Source organism: Triturus cristatus, chromosome 2_2 (assembly GCF_964204655.1).
Source record: "Triturus cristatus chromosome 2_2, aTriCri1.1, whole genome shotgun sequence".
Classification (NCBI taxonomy): domain Eukaryota; kingdom Metazoa; phylum Chordata; class Amphibia; order Caudata; family Salamandridae; genus Triturus; species Triturus cristatus.
Genome location: NC_140582.1, coordinates 1,127,407,953 through 1,127,424,539, shown reverse-complemented (window position 1 = coordinate 1,127,424,539; position 16,587 = coordinate 1,127,407,953). Strand labels below are relative to the sequence as shown.

At 42.6% G+C, this 16,587-nt stretch overlaps 1 long non-coding RNA gene across 1 annotated transcript in view; it reads right to left on the bottom strand.

Annotated features, from left to right (window-relative positions):
* Window positions 1–16,587, bottom strand: part of LOC146863238 (uncharacterized) — a 176,080-nt gene that overhangs the window by 55,318 nt on the left and 104,175 nt on the right. Inside the window, exon 2 of the long non-coding RNA XR_014978575.1 lies at window positions 12,524–12,585. This is a non-coding gene — a long non-coding RNA (uncharacterized LOC146863238). The remainder of the gene's footprint in view (window positions 1–12,523; window positions 12,586–16,587) is intronic.

The window sequence follows — 16,587 nt, the reverse complement described above, 5'->3', positions numbered from 1 at the left end:
GATCAGTGGTGGTTACTGATATATGAGCGTCGAAAACCGCTCCAATTAAGTGATGTGCCAACAAAGTGAACTAGAGTGCCTATTCACCTATGTGGAACAAATAAAAAAGTATATAAACAAGACAGCTGAAATGGTCATAGGACTCACCCCATTCAGTAGGACTGTGGACCACAACAGTACTTGGTGGGCTCTGCATGATCCAGGGAACCTCTAAAAGTAGGTCTAAACCCAAAAAAGTTGTAATGGACTTAATGGTATAGACAGAGGGAGGGAGGGAGAGTCACAAACCACAACATATACATGAACATGAAGACAACAGGGGCAACAGTAATGCGATTAATCAATGAATATGTGGATGGACTGGGATCCAATGGGTGTATCATGGATCACAGGTAGGGACCTTCTAAAAAATGGCTCTAATCCAGCGTATTAGTTGCAATCTACTTCGTGATGTGATAGAGCACTGCCTCACATAATCAACTCAACCGTGATGTTACATGCTGGAAAGGCAAATGTCCTCAGATCTGAAGGACAGGAACTTAAAGTTGTAGTCGAGCGCCAGTAATGAACAGAGTGAGCACAAAACGTGTAAGGAAAGGGGGCATCTAAATGATTACAGGGCGCTAGCAGTAATGACCGAGTATTTCTCTACCAGAGTCAGGAGTGGTATCTGGATTAAAAATTATGATGGTACTTACATCTGCCCCGCTCACGCTGTATTCCTAGACCTACCCGAGCCACCGAGTCTGGGAGGTAGTGTCTAGGGTGCAGTACGCGGTTTTTGAGCATCCGGTCTAATCACGTGATGGTCTCACGTGATCGGAACTTTGCCGCGAGTGTGGAGTGGTATATGCGATTAAAGCGTAACTAGTCTGCGGGAGCAGGGTGATTAAACTAGAGTAACAATATAATTAATAAAGTCTTATTTAGACCACCCTCGGAGAAACATAGAATATATTTATTCCATTCCGGTGGAAATGGGCAGAAAAACCGCGTCGGCCATCTTGGATTGGGGGAAACGGTTAAGAATATGATTAGAAACACTATCATGAGTGGTGGAAGCATGATGAGCGAAGGAGTTGAAATGAGGACCTGATGGTCCCGTGTGAATTCTGTAGGTGTTCTTAGATTTGGAAGAAACAGATATTCAGCTGGAAGTCTCCTGACAATTGCAGCGAAGTACATACAGAGTAGAGTACATATTAAGCTGGAAGTCTCCTAAAAACTGTCAATTAGGAATTAAGAGACCCCCATGGAATATCATCGTTGAGCCCCATGACATTTGAGGACAGTCGGTGTATCCATCTCTGTTCTCTCTTGAAAAGATTGTGCTGAGGTAAATGAGGGTTGGCTTCCAGAATAAGCTATTTAATCGAATCTGGTGAGTGTTGTTTCTCTAAGAAATGGGCACTAATATTAGTGTTCTGTTTTTGGCACCGAAAATTGCTGCGATGTTCTGAGATCCGCACTTTTATCGGTCTGGTCGTCATCCCTACGTAATATAAATTGCAGGGGCATGTAATCAGGTATATGCAGTTACTGGTGTTACAGTTCGTGTGTGATCTCAATTCCCAGCAGAAAGTGGTGTTAAGGGTGATGGTTTTATGTATGGATGTGAACGCGCATGCAGTACACATCCCACAAGGATAGTGTCCCTTAACTGCTGGAAGTTGCCATAGGGTGCTCTGTGTGGATTTAGTTTTGGGTCTGGGTCTGGTTTGGATAATCAAATCCTTCACATTTTTGGAGCGTTTGTATGCAAACCGGGGTGGTTCGAGATTCATTGCCCCTGTGTTAAGGATACTCCAATGTTTCTTTAGAACCTTAGTCACTTGGTTGGTGTTAGGTGTGAAAGTCGTGACGCAGGTCAGGATATCAGAGGTTGTTGTTGTGTCTACTCTGGGTTCCAAAAGAGCTTCTCTGTTATTATTCCTGGCCCGTTTTTTGGACTGGGCAATACTTTTCATTGGGTATTGCCTTTCCCTTAAATTGCGTGATAGAGTATCTGCCTCACTTTTGAAAGCATCTATAGTGCTGCAATTCCTCCTCAATCTAAGAAACTGCCCGAAGGGTAAATTCTCTTTAAGTGCTCTTGGATGGTAGCTGGTGAAATGTAGCAAGCTGTTACGATCAGTAGCTTTCCTATAGAGAGTTGTTGAAAGAACACCCTGGGTCAGTCTGATAGTTAAATCAAGGAATGCAATTTGAGATGGAGATGCTGTGATTGTGAATTTGAGGTGAGGATTCAGGTGATTGAGCCATGCAAAAAATGCTTCATAGCTCGTGGAGTCTCCTGTCCAAAAAATCAAGATGTCATCTATGAATCGTTTCCATAGTCGGATATTATGACGATATGGATTTGTATCACAGAATATGTGTATCCCCTCAAACCAGGCCATGTATAAACAGGCCAGACTCGGAGCAAAGGTACTCCCCATGGAAGTACCTTGGGTCTGGTGGTATAGTTGATTTTTGAATTCAAAAAAGTTCTCTGTGAGAGCTAAAGTAGCGCACTCAATAATGAAGGATACCGGGGTGGGCGATTCCCAAGGGTCGCGTCCAAGTACTTCCTCAACAACATCAAGGGTTGCCTTTTGCGGGATATTAGTATAAAGGGCTTCCACATCAAGAGTGATGAGGAAGCTGATGTTGTGGATATCCTGGGTCTGGCCTAATAAGCGTAGTACGTCAGTTGTGTCTTGTATGTATGACGGTGTCTGCTTGACCAAGGGTTGCAAGAAATGGTCGCAAAATTGCGATAGAGGTTCAAGAATCGAATCAATGCCCGATACTATGGGACGTCCAGGCACCGGGGTGACCCCCTTGTGAATCTTTGGTAGAATATAGAAATAGGGGGTCCTCGGTTCTTTTTTGATTAAGAAGGAAGCCTCCTTCTTACTTAACCAACCTTGGCTCTCTGATGAGTCGACTAGACCAGTAATAGTCGTTTTGTGCCTGGTTTCAGTTGTCACCTCATGCTGGCGCCTCTTGGCCTCCTGGATTGGCCTCCTCTGCACTCCAGGTGGTCTGCTTGTGGGCCAGTTGCTGGTAGTGTTCTGTCGCTTCCGTGACGCTGGTCTTGTTGTCCTGCGGTCTGCACCCCGTCTTCCTCTCCCTCTTCTCCTTGGCCTTCCCCGACCCCGTTGTTCCTTGCTGGTGGTCTGTGAGGGTTATGGGGTTCGCGTTGGTCTCTGCGCTGGGTCAGGTTGCATCCATGTTGCTACATGCTTTGGCTTGTTTCTGGCGTGTTGATTCTGTGTTTTTTATGGTGCATTTTCCCAAAAGACGCGTGGTATTTGCAGGCCTGTGGCTGGTTTTCACGACTTTTTGTACCGCAATTGGCCTCGTGACATGTTTTTTTGCGTTCGCGTTTTGCGCAGCTATTTGATGCATTATCTGGTGACTATCACATGCTACCCCCGCGTTGTGAATACTTGGTTGCCACGGCGTAATTTTCCCGCGTTGGGCTGCGATGTTGAGAGTTGTGTTAGGCTACTCTTGCGGTACTTATCACACGTTCTTGTGAATATACCCCTAAGTCTTCTGAAAGGGACTCGATGATGAAGCATGCCACTTGTAAAATCTAAGGGGAAGAGTACTTTTAAAAAAAACATCCTAGAGATTCCAAGGGCCGGAGAGGTGTCACAGTCACTCCATTCCCATTGGATTACTTAGTTGGCACACTGGTCAAACCATGTTTGCTGACTGATGCTCCGGGTCCCCTCTTTTTGGAGTGGGTGCACCCCAGATGTGCTACTTCTGGTTCGCTCTACCTCCTACACCTCCTCTTTGTTTTAGGCCTCCAACCCTTGTCTACTGAGTCTGACCCAATAGTGACTTCCTACTGGGAATTTGGCTATGGCTTTGGCACAGCTGCCAGCTGAGGATCTGGCCATACAGTCCGAAGGTTGACATCCTTCACAAAACATAGGCAGCAACCTACACTACATTGCACCTCGGGTCCACCACTACCACATCCTGGGAATCTAGTGAAGTCATTATCCCCGCCATCATTTCAGCAGTATCAATCACCAGCCCATATGAAGAAACGAGGTCACTCACTTGCCTCTTTTTTGTCTCCTTAGGTATTCCACTACTCATACAATTGCCATGGGGACTATCCCTCCAATGGGTTTTCCCAATCACAACCCATCACTGTACTTACTGATACTCTCCTGCCCACACTTAGCCAACTGATTCTGTGGCTTTGGCCAGTGCCCATCATGGTGCAATCCCTACAAAACAACTCTGGATAAATTCCTTCACTTCCAATTTACATTTATCAACCTGTAGAAATATTTCCTGGAGTCACCCAATCCATAAATATACTTGATGCAGCAGAGTCCATCCATTTCTCCCATCCTCTGTGATGTAGGTACTTTTTGTTGTCATAAAATGTATAGAGAAGTGCCTTCTCCAAACAGGTATTGTGGAGTGATGTTGGTCAAGGCATAGTGTAGCCTATGGTCCATGTATTGTGTACAGTTTTAGAAGAGTTTGTTTTTACTTCACTGCACTACGTGAATTTGTCACATTCTCTCAAATGTAAAAACAACTACATCCCCTCCTGGACATAAGGTTTAAAGGATTTCTCTTCCTCATCTGGAGTTCTCTCCCCCAACCTATGAACCCATCTTGAAGTCTTCTGCTCTGGTAATTGCACCATTATGTGAAGGAAATTGTAATAAAGTAGGTTATTGGTTGAGGGGACTGAAGCCCTTTTCCAATAGCAACCACATGTCTTCTCAGGATGTAGTCACAAGCAAACCCTAAATTAGCCTGTGCTCAACCCTCGGGTAGCACTGGCACAGAAGAGTCACGCCTAACTCAGAGGCAATGTGTAAAGTGTTTGCACAACACTCCAAGCAGTAACACAGTGAAAACACACCACAAAGGAATCCCACACCAGTGTAGAAAAACAAGACCAAAACAACCAAAATCCATTCAGTAAAACCAGAGATATGGAATTGTAAAGATTTTAGTGAAACTCGCGTCCAAAAAGAAGAAATCGCCAACTGCGGTTATCTGATCTCATTGGATACAGGACAATGTAACAAGTTCAGGCCAACCGTGATAAAGCATGGGTAGACTACAGGAACGAAGCTGGGCCCACTGAACAAAGCACCTTAAATCCAAGTGCGTGGGCTGTGCAGTGTTGCTTTGCGAGACTTCCCTTCATCTGGCATTGGTTCCAGCAAAGCTGTTTGCCGAGGTATGCACGGCTTTGCATTACTTTGCATCGGTTCCACTAATCTGTGCGGCGAGGCTTGGTGGGGCTTTGCGTCAGTTCCAATGAAGCTGGCAGCTCTGTGGCCAGGCTTTGCAAGGCATCGCGTCAGTTCTGATGAGGCTGGTAACTGTGCAACGAGGCTTTGCGGGGCTTCGCGTACATTCGCATTTGTTCTCATGAGCCTGGCAACTGTGCAGCAAAGTTTTGTAGGGCTTCCCATTGCTTCTCGTCACTTTACGCTAGTTCTGATGGGTACCACAGCGGGGCTTGGCAGAGCGCCTTCATTCCCACTTCCAAAGGTCCAGGACTGGGGTGAAATTGCTTGGGAGGGAAAGACACTCAGATGGCAGAGTCCAGGTACTGGGTGCAGGTTGATGGAAGCCTGTTATATCACTGAGGCCTCTGACTTGGAGCCTATCCTACTAGCCCTTGGAGTCACTCTGGGGTTCTTGATTTGATGGTGAAGGTCCAGTCCTTCTCTCCTAGGCAAGATGAAGGCAGATCATCAAGGAAGGCAGCAGTCCCTCATAGCTGCAGACCATCAGTTTCGCAGTCCTTTCAGCAGCACAGCAGTCCTTCTTCCTGGCACAGTATCCAGAGGTTGAGAAGTGCACTGAAGAGGTAGTGTCTGAGGTTCAATATTTATACCTGGTTGACTCCCTCTTAAAGGTGGAAGTAGCTCCTAGAGGTTTCTCTTTGAAGTCCCCAATCATTCTGCCTTCTCTGTCCTGGCTCCAGATTAGCTACGGGGGGAATGCAGCCTTTTGTGTGGAGGCAGGACACAGCCTATTCATATGTAACTTGGTCTGTGCCCAGCTCCTTCCTTCCATCATGAAAGTGATTGCCAATCCAGACACACCTAAGCTCCCTATTGTGTGTGGCTGTCTAGGAGTAATGCACAATGCCCAACTGTCAACTACACCAAGTCATGTGACCCAGAGACAGGCAAAAGGCTCTAAATGGCTAAGGCAGGAACACGACAACTTTCCAAAAGAGGCATTTTCAAAACTATAATTTAAAAACCAGCACCTCGATGCCCTCATGTTGACAAGAAGTGCCCTAAAACTCTATTGAGTAATTGATTGAATATTACCATAAGAGAGGATTTTTCATTACAATTCCAAAGACACCAAACATGAACTGGTTACCTGCCTCCATTTGTAAATTACAGCTTATTAAATGTGATAGGGTAATGTTATCCTATGGGAGAGGTGGCCTTTGCAGTAGTGAAAATTAATTTAAGAAATTTCACGACCTAGACATGTAAAACCCAAAGTCATGTGTCCAGCTTTTTAAACACATTGCAACATGCCCTCTGCGCTGTCGGGCTTACCCTAGGGGTCACATATGTATTAAAAGGGAAGCTTTGTGCCTGGCAGAAGGTTTATTTTGTCAGGTCAACATGGCAATTTAAAATTGCACACATGGGATGCAATGGCAGGCCTGAGAAATGTTTGAAAGGTCGACTTAAGTAGATGGCACAACCAGTGCTTCAAGCCCACTAGTAGCATTTAATTTACAGGCCATGGTTACATGTAGTACAATTTTACTAGGGACCTATCTACAAGTAAATTAAATAGGCCAATTGGGTTTAAGGCAATTCTACGATGTTTAGTGGAGAGAGCACAATCACTTTAGCACTGGTTTGCAGTGGTAAAGTGCACAGAGTCCTAAGGCCAGCAAAAACAAATTCATCAAAAAATTGGAGGGTAATGCCAAAAGTTTTGGGCATGATCCTGTAGAGAGAGCCAGGTCAAATAGTAATCCACGGGGGACATTGCTTGAGCCGCCACAAGATGGCCGCGGCATCGTAGAGCTCCGCGCATTGGCAGAGACCGTTTCTGTGTTGGAGCCGCCAAAAAGGGCTTTTGACCTCATGCCCTGAAGAAATAAGAAGCGCTGACGCGTGGGCACAGGTAGCTGCCTTTATTTCAGTTTTATGTTCTGTTTTTCACCTGTTTTCCCCCACGTCGCGTTCCTGTCGTGAACACTGGTTCCGGCTGCCATTTTCTCTGCAGCGGGAGTTGCCGCCTCCAGTCACTGGTATGTGGCAGCTTCTTCTTTGGCTATTTGTGATGATTTGGCCTTACATACACCTTCTTCCATTCATTTTTTAGCATTCTCCTCCAGTTATCTCTCCTGTTCTGCGCAAGCTTGACTCCACATTCATTTTTTATTGGAGGTCGGGTTGTCCTTCGCCTGCCAGCATTTTCTACACAGCAAGAGTCGCCAGCTTCAGTCAACGCACTTATCTACTTGTCCTCTTGCTCCACAACATACGTTTGCCTCTCTTACACTACATGGAGGTTTGAGTCTTTTGACTTTCTATGACTTTGAATTGGCTCTACATACTTTTGGCTCACTAACTATACCTGTGTTTGGGGCAACGCAGCACTATTTCCTTTTGTTTTCTTCAAGGATTTTTTTTTTTTTTGGTATCTTACCAAAGGGCATTACTGACACCATGGCTTCCCTTCGCAAAGACACTCCTACTGCAGCCTCTAAGCGTCTCAAGGAAGACCCTAACTCACCTACAAAATCTCCTCTGCCTATCACGCTAGAGGACCTTATGGAGGAGTTTAAGCTTATGAAGCCCTTTATTCTCGACACCAATGCTACTCTCCAGCGGGTTGATGAGAAATGGTCCAATCTCGAATCCAGAGTTTCTTTGGTGGAGCAGAGGGTTAGTGACACACAGGATGTTTTTCCTAGGGTTGAAGCTATGTCTAAGGAAATAGCACTCCTTAAACAGCAGACGGAGGACTTGGAAAACTGCAATCGACACAATACTCTCAGGATTTATGGTATTCCTGAAGACATGGATATGCTCACCTTTCTCACACTTAATTTAGCTAAAATAGTTGGCCTCAAAGACGGTACCTCACTCAACCTGCAGCGAGCTCATCGCATCGGTCCCAAGTTTGGCAGATCTTCTTCCTCTGCATTGTCAGCTACTCATCCTAGAGGAATCATTGTCTTATTTTTGGAGTAGACTGAATTGCTAATGGTTCTGTCTGCAGCTAAGCAAAGGAAGCAGATGCTGTGGTCTGGCCAAAAAGTTTTTCTCTCTCAGGATGTATCCCGCGCCACTGCTGCTCGATGTAAAGAGTTCCTCTCATTCCGTCCTGTTCTCTGCTCTATGAGTGCTTCATATGGCCTTGTTCATCCCTGTTTTTTTAACGTCACTTACACAGAAAGGTCTTATTCTTTTGATCATCCTGAGGACTTAAGACAATTTATTCTTCGTCATAAGGGAGAAGAAATGGTACTTGGGAAAACTTGACTTTGGACTGCTTCACCATGTGGTTCCTTCTGTTGTTCTACTCTGTTTACTGTGTTTACTGTGTTTTAGCTCCTTTTTGACCTCTCCTTTCTTACTTTACAGGTCTTCAGAGACTTAAATCCCATTTTAGCCATTAATTGTCTACTTCTATTCCGTTTTCTTTATATTTAATGTTATTTGTCTACTTAAAAGATGGTTTGACGTTGATGTCTGGTTCTCTGTTTCCACAGATATGTTTTGTACGTTGCGGATTCCCCTCCATGATATTTTTTCACCTTGTGGGCCTTCCCTCCCACTCCCATTGTTTATTACTCTTCGTGTTTTGGTAAGTGTCTCCTTCTCCTTATTTGTCTGCATTTTTCTTATGTAGTTCACTTTGAGATTCCATGCTTCATGGTATTCAGTTATACCACACTGCTGTTCTTATGGTCGCTCCCTAATGTATCTTTCTTCATTTGTGTTTTTTGGGTCTTTGCCATTCCTCCTCGTCTTTGCCTTGTCTCGTCTGTCTTCGCCTCGCGGCTCCCCGCCTCTTCATGTTACTCTTTTTTTTTTCTGGCAGTATGTTCTGTTCTTCTTCACTGAGGGTCTTTTGCTTCTTTTCAACTTTCCTTCTTCTACCATTTCTCCTTTCTGTACTCCTTTCTCATCTCTCCTGCATTTCTTTTCTCCTTTCCTTTCCTTTTGCTGTTCCCTAATATTATTCAGCACATCGTTTATGCTTATCTCTACCCTCTTTCCTTTTCTATCTTATCACTATTTTATCATTCATTTTCCACACTGGTTTCTACTACTCATTCTCTGGTTCACTGTCTTACAAGTTTTTATGCATTTCTTTTGCAGCTATCTAACTTATAAATTGTTTATAATGTTGCTTAGTGTTATAAATTGCATATCTTGTTGCTTAATGCTTTTTCTCCTCTGTTATCATGACTGATAACGTTCCCATTGTTTCATGGAATGTTAAGGGGCTATGCAATCCTGTCAAGAAACAGAGGGTTTTTACTCATTTATCTAGGCTGCAATATAAATTAGCAATGCTCCAGGAGACACATCTCAACGACAGCGAGATTAATTCGCTTAAAAAGCAGTGGGTGGGCCATGTTTTTTGTTCCCAGTCCAAGGACAGGAAAAAATTGAGTGATTACTCTATTTCACAAATCTCTTTCTCTTGTTTTGGAGAATGAGGAAAAAGATGTTGACGGAGGATGGCTTCTTCTACATCTTAATATAAATGGTTCCCCTATTTCCCCTCTCAACATCTATGGTCCCACTGGAGTTGATGCACAATTCTTATCCAGACATTAATTTACTGGTGGGTGGGGATTGCATTCAGGTCATGGACCCTTTCACGGACAGGAAGTCCAATGCTCGATACATTCCCAACAAAATGCAAACAACTTTCACTACTACAATCCACTCGAGGGGTTTGATTGATGCTTGGAGATTATCTTATCCTGACACACTTGAATACACTTTTTATTCTCCTACTCACAAATCATTTTCCAGAATAGATTATATTTTCTTGAGTCCCCATCTTCTCCCTAATTTAATAAAGGCTGATATCTGGTCTAATCTTATTTCTGATCATGCCCCGGTCTTGATAATTCTGGACCTCCCTTCTGAACCTTCTAAGTCAGGCAGATGGTGTTTCAATAATTACTTACTCAAAGATCCACATTTTTTGGAACGTTTTAAAGAGTTCTTGACAGAATTCTTCCTTAGGAACGCCAGTCCGGATATTCCTTTTCATACGGTGTGGGATGCCTTTAAGGCGACAGCCGGAGGATTCATTATCGACTATGTCGCGGTCAAAAAGAAACAATGTATAAAGGACTCTGCCTCCCTATTAGCTTCCATTAAACATCTTGAACACACCTACTTCACTTCTAATAATGAAGATACCCTTAAGAAATTAATTCAGGCTAAGCTCTCTTTCAAAAGAAATTGACAGAGGAGGCTTCTGGCACCCTACTTAAGAATCATTCTAAATCCTATGGGGGTCGCAACAGAGCTGGCAAACTACTTGTGAATTACTTGAAAGTAAAATCCCAAAGATCTATGGTAGTCGAAATTACTGATAACAGTGGTGTGGATCAATTTAAGGACGAAGAAATATTAAATAAGGACGACGAAATATTAAATTGTTTTACAGACTTTTATAAGACACTCTATACCCCAGAATCTTCTCCCTTCGATGAGGCATTGGATTCTTTTTTTGCAGTGCTTCCTTCATGCCCCTCTTCATATCTTGACTGCTCCCTATTAGAAAATGGTCTATCCCTTTCGGAGCTTAAGTCCACTCTAGCCCAACTACCAGAGGATAAGTCCCCTGGTCCGGATGGCTTCACTGCCGAGTTTTATTCTTGTTTCTCCCAGATTTTACTTTCACACCTTTTATCCTTATTCCAACATTTCATGTCTCATAAAGAAGCTCATGGTTCTTTTCTTGAAGCTATGATTTGTCTAATTCCTAAGAAGGGCAAGGATCCTACTTCCTGCGCTAATTATCACCCCATTTCTTCAATTAATTCAGACTGTAAGATCTTTGCCAAAGCCCTTGCTCTTTGCATCAATAAAGTGATCCCCGATTTGGTTGGATATGAGCCAACTGGATTTGAAAGGGAAGGAAGATTGCAGACAATTCTAGAGCTTTTTCAAATATAATACATCTTGCTTCCAAAAGCTCCTCCCCGGTTGCAGCTATTACCCTAGATGCAGAGAAAGCTTTTGACCGCATCCACTGGCTTTTTATGATGCCTGCTCTTAAGTGGCATGGCTTTGGTCCTGTTATTTTATCTCTCATTAGTTTGTTGTATTCCTCCCCTACCACTTCGGTCTTCGTTAATGGTTTTCAATCCCCTTAATTTACCCTCCACCGAGGCACACGTCAAGGTTGCCCTCTGTCTCCTTTACTTTTTGTTTTGTCTCTTGAACCTTTTCTTCATTCCCTTAGCAACTCTCCTGAATTTCGGGATTTACTCATAAATCCATTGAAGTTAAATTCACTGTCGATGCAGATGATATTTTTGTTATATATGTCTGATCCTTCTATCTCTCTTTGCCTGCTTTTATCGACCTTCTGTCTTGTCTGGATAGAAGTAACATTTTTCTAAGTCTGAAGTTCTCCCCCTAAATAAACATTGTCTTAGAAATATGTTTGAAGGAACGGACTTTAAATGGAATACTAATCATATCACTTGCTTAGGGATAAAATATTCTTCTTCAATTGCCAAAACAGTTCAACTCACCTTAGATGATATTTTATTAAAGATCTCGGACATGTCTCAGAAGTGGTCTGCCTTATTTCTGTCTTGGTGGGACAGGCTAGACACTTCTAAGATGATGATGCTTCCAGTAATTAATTTCTACCTTTCCATGTTACCTGTTCGACTTCCTTTAAACATTTTTAAGAATCTTAACAGCATTCTGAGTAAATTTCTTTGGAAAATTTAATATGTCTGCTTTGTCGGCCCCCAAAGATAGGGGAGGGGTCAATTTTCCCAATTTTCGTCAATACTTTTTTATTCGCCAAGCCTTGCCATATTTATCTTCTTCAGATGATCCGCCTACATCGGTATGGTATAAACTGGAGGAACCGTTATTCACCCGCTCCCTTTTTCCTCATTAGCCAACTTTTCTCATCCTCCTCGCTCGTTAAAATCCCCTACGATTCCACATCTTATATTGACCCATTGTCCGATTCTTTCTAAATCGCGTTCACCTCTTCACCTATTCCTGGATTCCTCTATTTAGCATAATAAGTCCATTACATTTTCTAATCGAACCATCTTCTGGAAAGATTGGATTGTTAAAGGTATTATACAGGTTAAACACCTAATCCATAACAACCAGCCTTTATCTTTCCAGGAAACTCAGTCCAGATGTGACTTACCTGTTACTACCCACTCTAAGTTTGACTCTTTGCGGTTGATTTTAGTTCAACAGCTTTCTCTTTTCTCTGAGACTTCCTCCTCTTCATTCGATCCTCCTTCACAAGCATTACCTACCTCCTCTTCTGTTCGGGCCTCTCACATATACAAATTTCTCTTTTCCTCTCTCCCCACTCGCCCTAAAAACAAAATTGAACTTTTAGGGGAAACAGATTTACAACATACTCTTTCTATACATACATGGAATTCCCTGTGGGCTCGGATACATCATACTTCATGCAATGCCAGTGCCACTCAAACTCTCTATTATTTTTATCAGAGATTATTTTTAACTTCATTAGCTGTTTCCAAATTCAGTCCCGACTTATCTCCTAATTGTTGGTCCTGTATGAACACTCCTGGCACTTATATCCATTCCTTTTTTCTCTGCGCTAATATCTCTTTTTTTTGGACAAAAGTATGCAAGTCAATTACCTGTATTTGCTCCACTAATTTTCCCTTTGATATTCACTCCATATTTTTTTGGGTAGTAATTCTATATGATGGTTGGGGGCTCGTTAACTAGGCTCATTTGTAGATTTGTCCATTGCTATTGCCTTTCAGGCTATAACTTCCAATTGGACGGATGCCTCAAAGGTGTCCTTTTCTGCCTGGTGGAACCTTTTATGTCATCATCAGAGGCTTGTTAGAGCTTCTGTTACCACCTCACAGCAACTTATTCGAAAGGAGTCCATTTGGTCTCCTCTTACTAATTATATTTCTTCCTCTGCATTGCATGACAAGGACAGTAATTTTGTTTTGACCTACCGTGAGTGCTGCGTTTATGCTATTTTATACTGTTCAGGTTTTTCAAGATAGTTTATTGCTATTTGCGAATCTGTATTATCTGTTAGTGGAAAATTGTATCGATTGTTTTTATGATATGGTTGCTGATATCTTTTTTCTTCTATATTCTTTATTCCTCTCCTTTCCTTCCTCCTCTTTTCTTCTCCTTCCTGCTCCTCTTTTTTTTCTTTCTTTCTTTCTCCCCTTTTCTAATCTTCAAAATTCAAAAGCAAAAAAATGCTAATATTTTATGGTACTTTCTGATTTTCTTTCTTTCTTAACATTGGTATTTGATCCTGACAATGTATGATGTATCAGGTTTTTCATCCTTTGTTCTCCATTATATTCTTTTGTTACCCTCTGGAATTATATGTTATGCTTTTTACTATATTTGTGTACCTTGTTTTCTTTACTTGTTTTAAAAAAGCTTTCTAAACACAAATAGTAATGCATGCAAAACTCTGAAAATATTGAATGTTTTAGATTGCCGGGAACTGGAAACAAGTTATTTTAGTGCTGGAAACCAATGCAATGAATCTGTAACAACTGGGATCTTTTGTCATTGTTGTCCTGGAGACTTCACACTGTAGATCCCACAACTCTGAACCAAGTACCCCTTTTGAGCATTTTACTCTAAGGGTAGTGACTCTCCTTCCACAAGGAGTTAGCCGGTAGACCCGCAGAGTCTGAGGTAGATATGATATGAGATCATTTTACAAAGCGTTCAATTACCAGAGGGTGTCTTAGCGCTGAGATTGGATGACAGACCCACCCGCCAAACTGAAAAAGGCAACTCTGAAGACAGCTTAACTGATGGCTTCAATAAAGAGCCAAGTCTTCAGCTGCCTCCTAAATTGCAGCAGGGTTGATTGGGAGTGTAGAGTAGGAGGCAATGAGTACATATACAAAACCAAAGTACTACCCCTGGTTTCCTCCTCAAACATAAAGAAGGAGACGGATAAAAGTACAACAATTACAAAATAGATATTCATAAGATTGCTGCATGTTTTTGTTAAAAAAAGGATCAAAGACTTTTTTTCATACATTGTTTTCCAAAGATTCACATAGTGTTTCTCATACTAATTAAGTATTTAAGAGACAAACTACACAAAAGACACAAGACATAAAAAGTGTATTAAAATATTACACATATTATAAAACTAGGTAGGACCAACAAGCCAAAGGCACTATGCATCAATCTCATAGTCCAATTGATGACAAATAAGTCGAAGTTTCGGTCCCATTAATAAGTCAGAAGACCATCCGCAGGTCTAAAGCATTAATAAAGCACAAATCTAGCCTCACGGCTGTAGGGAACAATAGCCCACTTCTGGTAATCTGAGCAGAGGCCAGCTAAGTAAACCTATTTGGAGATTGGTGTTTAATATCCAAACTTGCTGATATGAACCACAATAATACTCTGGTGAAGAACAAATGCTTGAATAGAAACTTCAAAACAAGGGCAAGCAAACTGGATAAGTGTCGGCATCTAAAAACATAAATTAATTCCAGCATGACCTAATCTCTACTATGGCCTAATATGACATCTATTTAAGGGTAGCGAGAAACGGCAGTCCAAGGCTTACTCCAGTCAATGCTTTTTCTCAAAAAAAGAAAATGTACTTTTTTGCTCATTACTATATACTGCACAGAAATGTATAAATATATACAGAATTGTTGTTGGAAATGCCTACGGTGACGCTCCTAAAGAGTCACTCGTTCTACAGGTGGGACGTACTAGAGACAAGTACCATAGATCATGTGGTGCCTAAATAGATCCTGTAACCATGCACTGAAAGCACCTCTAGCAGTCTGCAAACCAGCCAGCCCTGCACCCCAAAACCAATATAATCCTCTCCAATGTGGTTAACACATTACAGTGGGTGCAGTCAATAAAAATAAGAACACAAATGTTAAAGGCAGAATTATAAGGTCAAAACCCATTGCAATCATTATTAAAATACTTAAGAGAATACCAACGCTAAACCACACTCAACATTATGCACAAATATGAACTCAATGTTGTCAATAAGAGTTAAATGTTTGATGCATTGTAATGAACAAACCTTTCTTCCTATTTTACACTTGCAGGAAAGCAACTACAAGACCTAGAACCAAGATATCTGCATCCCAGAGCCAGAAAAAGGGAAAACCCCAACATTGGGAGCATATGAAATTTCAACAAACTTTTCTCAAAGCCATGAATTCAAATACAGTGAGATGTTTCCAAGTAAATTAATATTGGTAAAGAGGGACATGGCAGGGTCGGCACCCTGTCTGAAAGCCCCCGCTGTCACCATTAATCGCAGACTCGGAGTGAGAGGGGTCTAACCCTGCTGTCACCATTCATCTAATTCGAAGCACGCCCGGAGCCCGGGGGTGAGTGAAGCGTGAGTTCTCCATTCGCAGCTTTCCCGAACGCAGTACTCCTGGGCATCCCTGTGAACTTTTCGAGTGCGGTGGCCTTAGTGGTCTGCCGCTGAGTGTGAGCCCAGGTCCTAGCGGATGTGGCTCAGTTAGTTTTGGATGTGACTTGCAGGGGCTCTGGTGAGCTCCAACTCGGATTGCTCCTCATAGCTCCCTATGGCTCCCTGCAGCTCCTTATAATACGGCTCTTCCTTATTGCCTTTGTGACAACTTGTGACAATCTACCAGCCTCTGTACCAGCTACTCCAAGTACATCAGCCCGTTAGCTATGACAGTTACATCAGCTAAACCTGCCACTGCGCCTGTTACTATATTAAGTTGGTGGTCATTACCACATTTAAATCTAGCTAGCACAAATCTACAAGGATGAGATCTGGAAGAGTGCGGGGGAAGGCGCAAGCCACCAGCAAAAGGAAATGTGAGAGGGATTTTTCATCAGGTGATCCAACTGTAAAGTAGAGACCACAAAGGAAAGCAAGTGGCCCTGACACTTTCCCCCCCCCCCAAGGAAAAATAGCCTCACTTATGACTCAAAGCCAGATCCAGAGCTAGCGTTTAGCCCAAAGGAGCTACCCAGTCCCATCTGTGACGGAAATGTGGAGACACTTCAACGCACAGTGAAAGATCAGAAGAAAGAAGGCAGAGAGTCGGTGGATTGGGCTAAATCATCCAAGATAACAGATTACTTTTGCCAGTTAGGCAAACACAATGGTACTGCCCAATCAATCACGAATGATAAGCCCTGTCCAGAGAAGGGGAAGGAAAAGGAGTGTTTTAGCCCAGAGCGGTAAGGTTTCCCATTTTACCTCACATATCTCAATCTATCGACTTCCCAAAATGTAATAAAACATAACTGGTTATCTGGTCATGAGCCTGGAGATATAGAGCTGGACAGCATGATAGCCGCAGACCCGCAGGGACGGGTACAG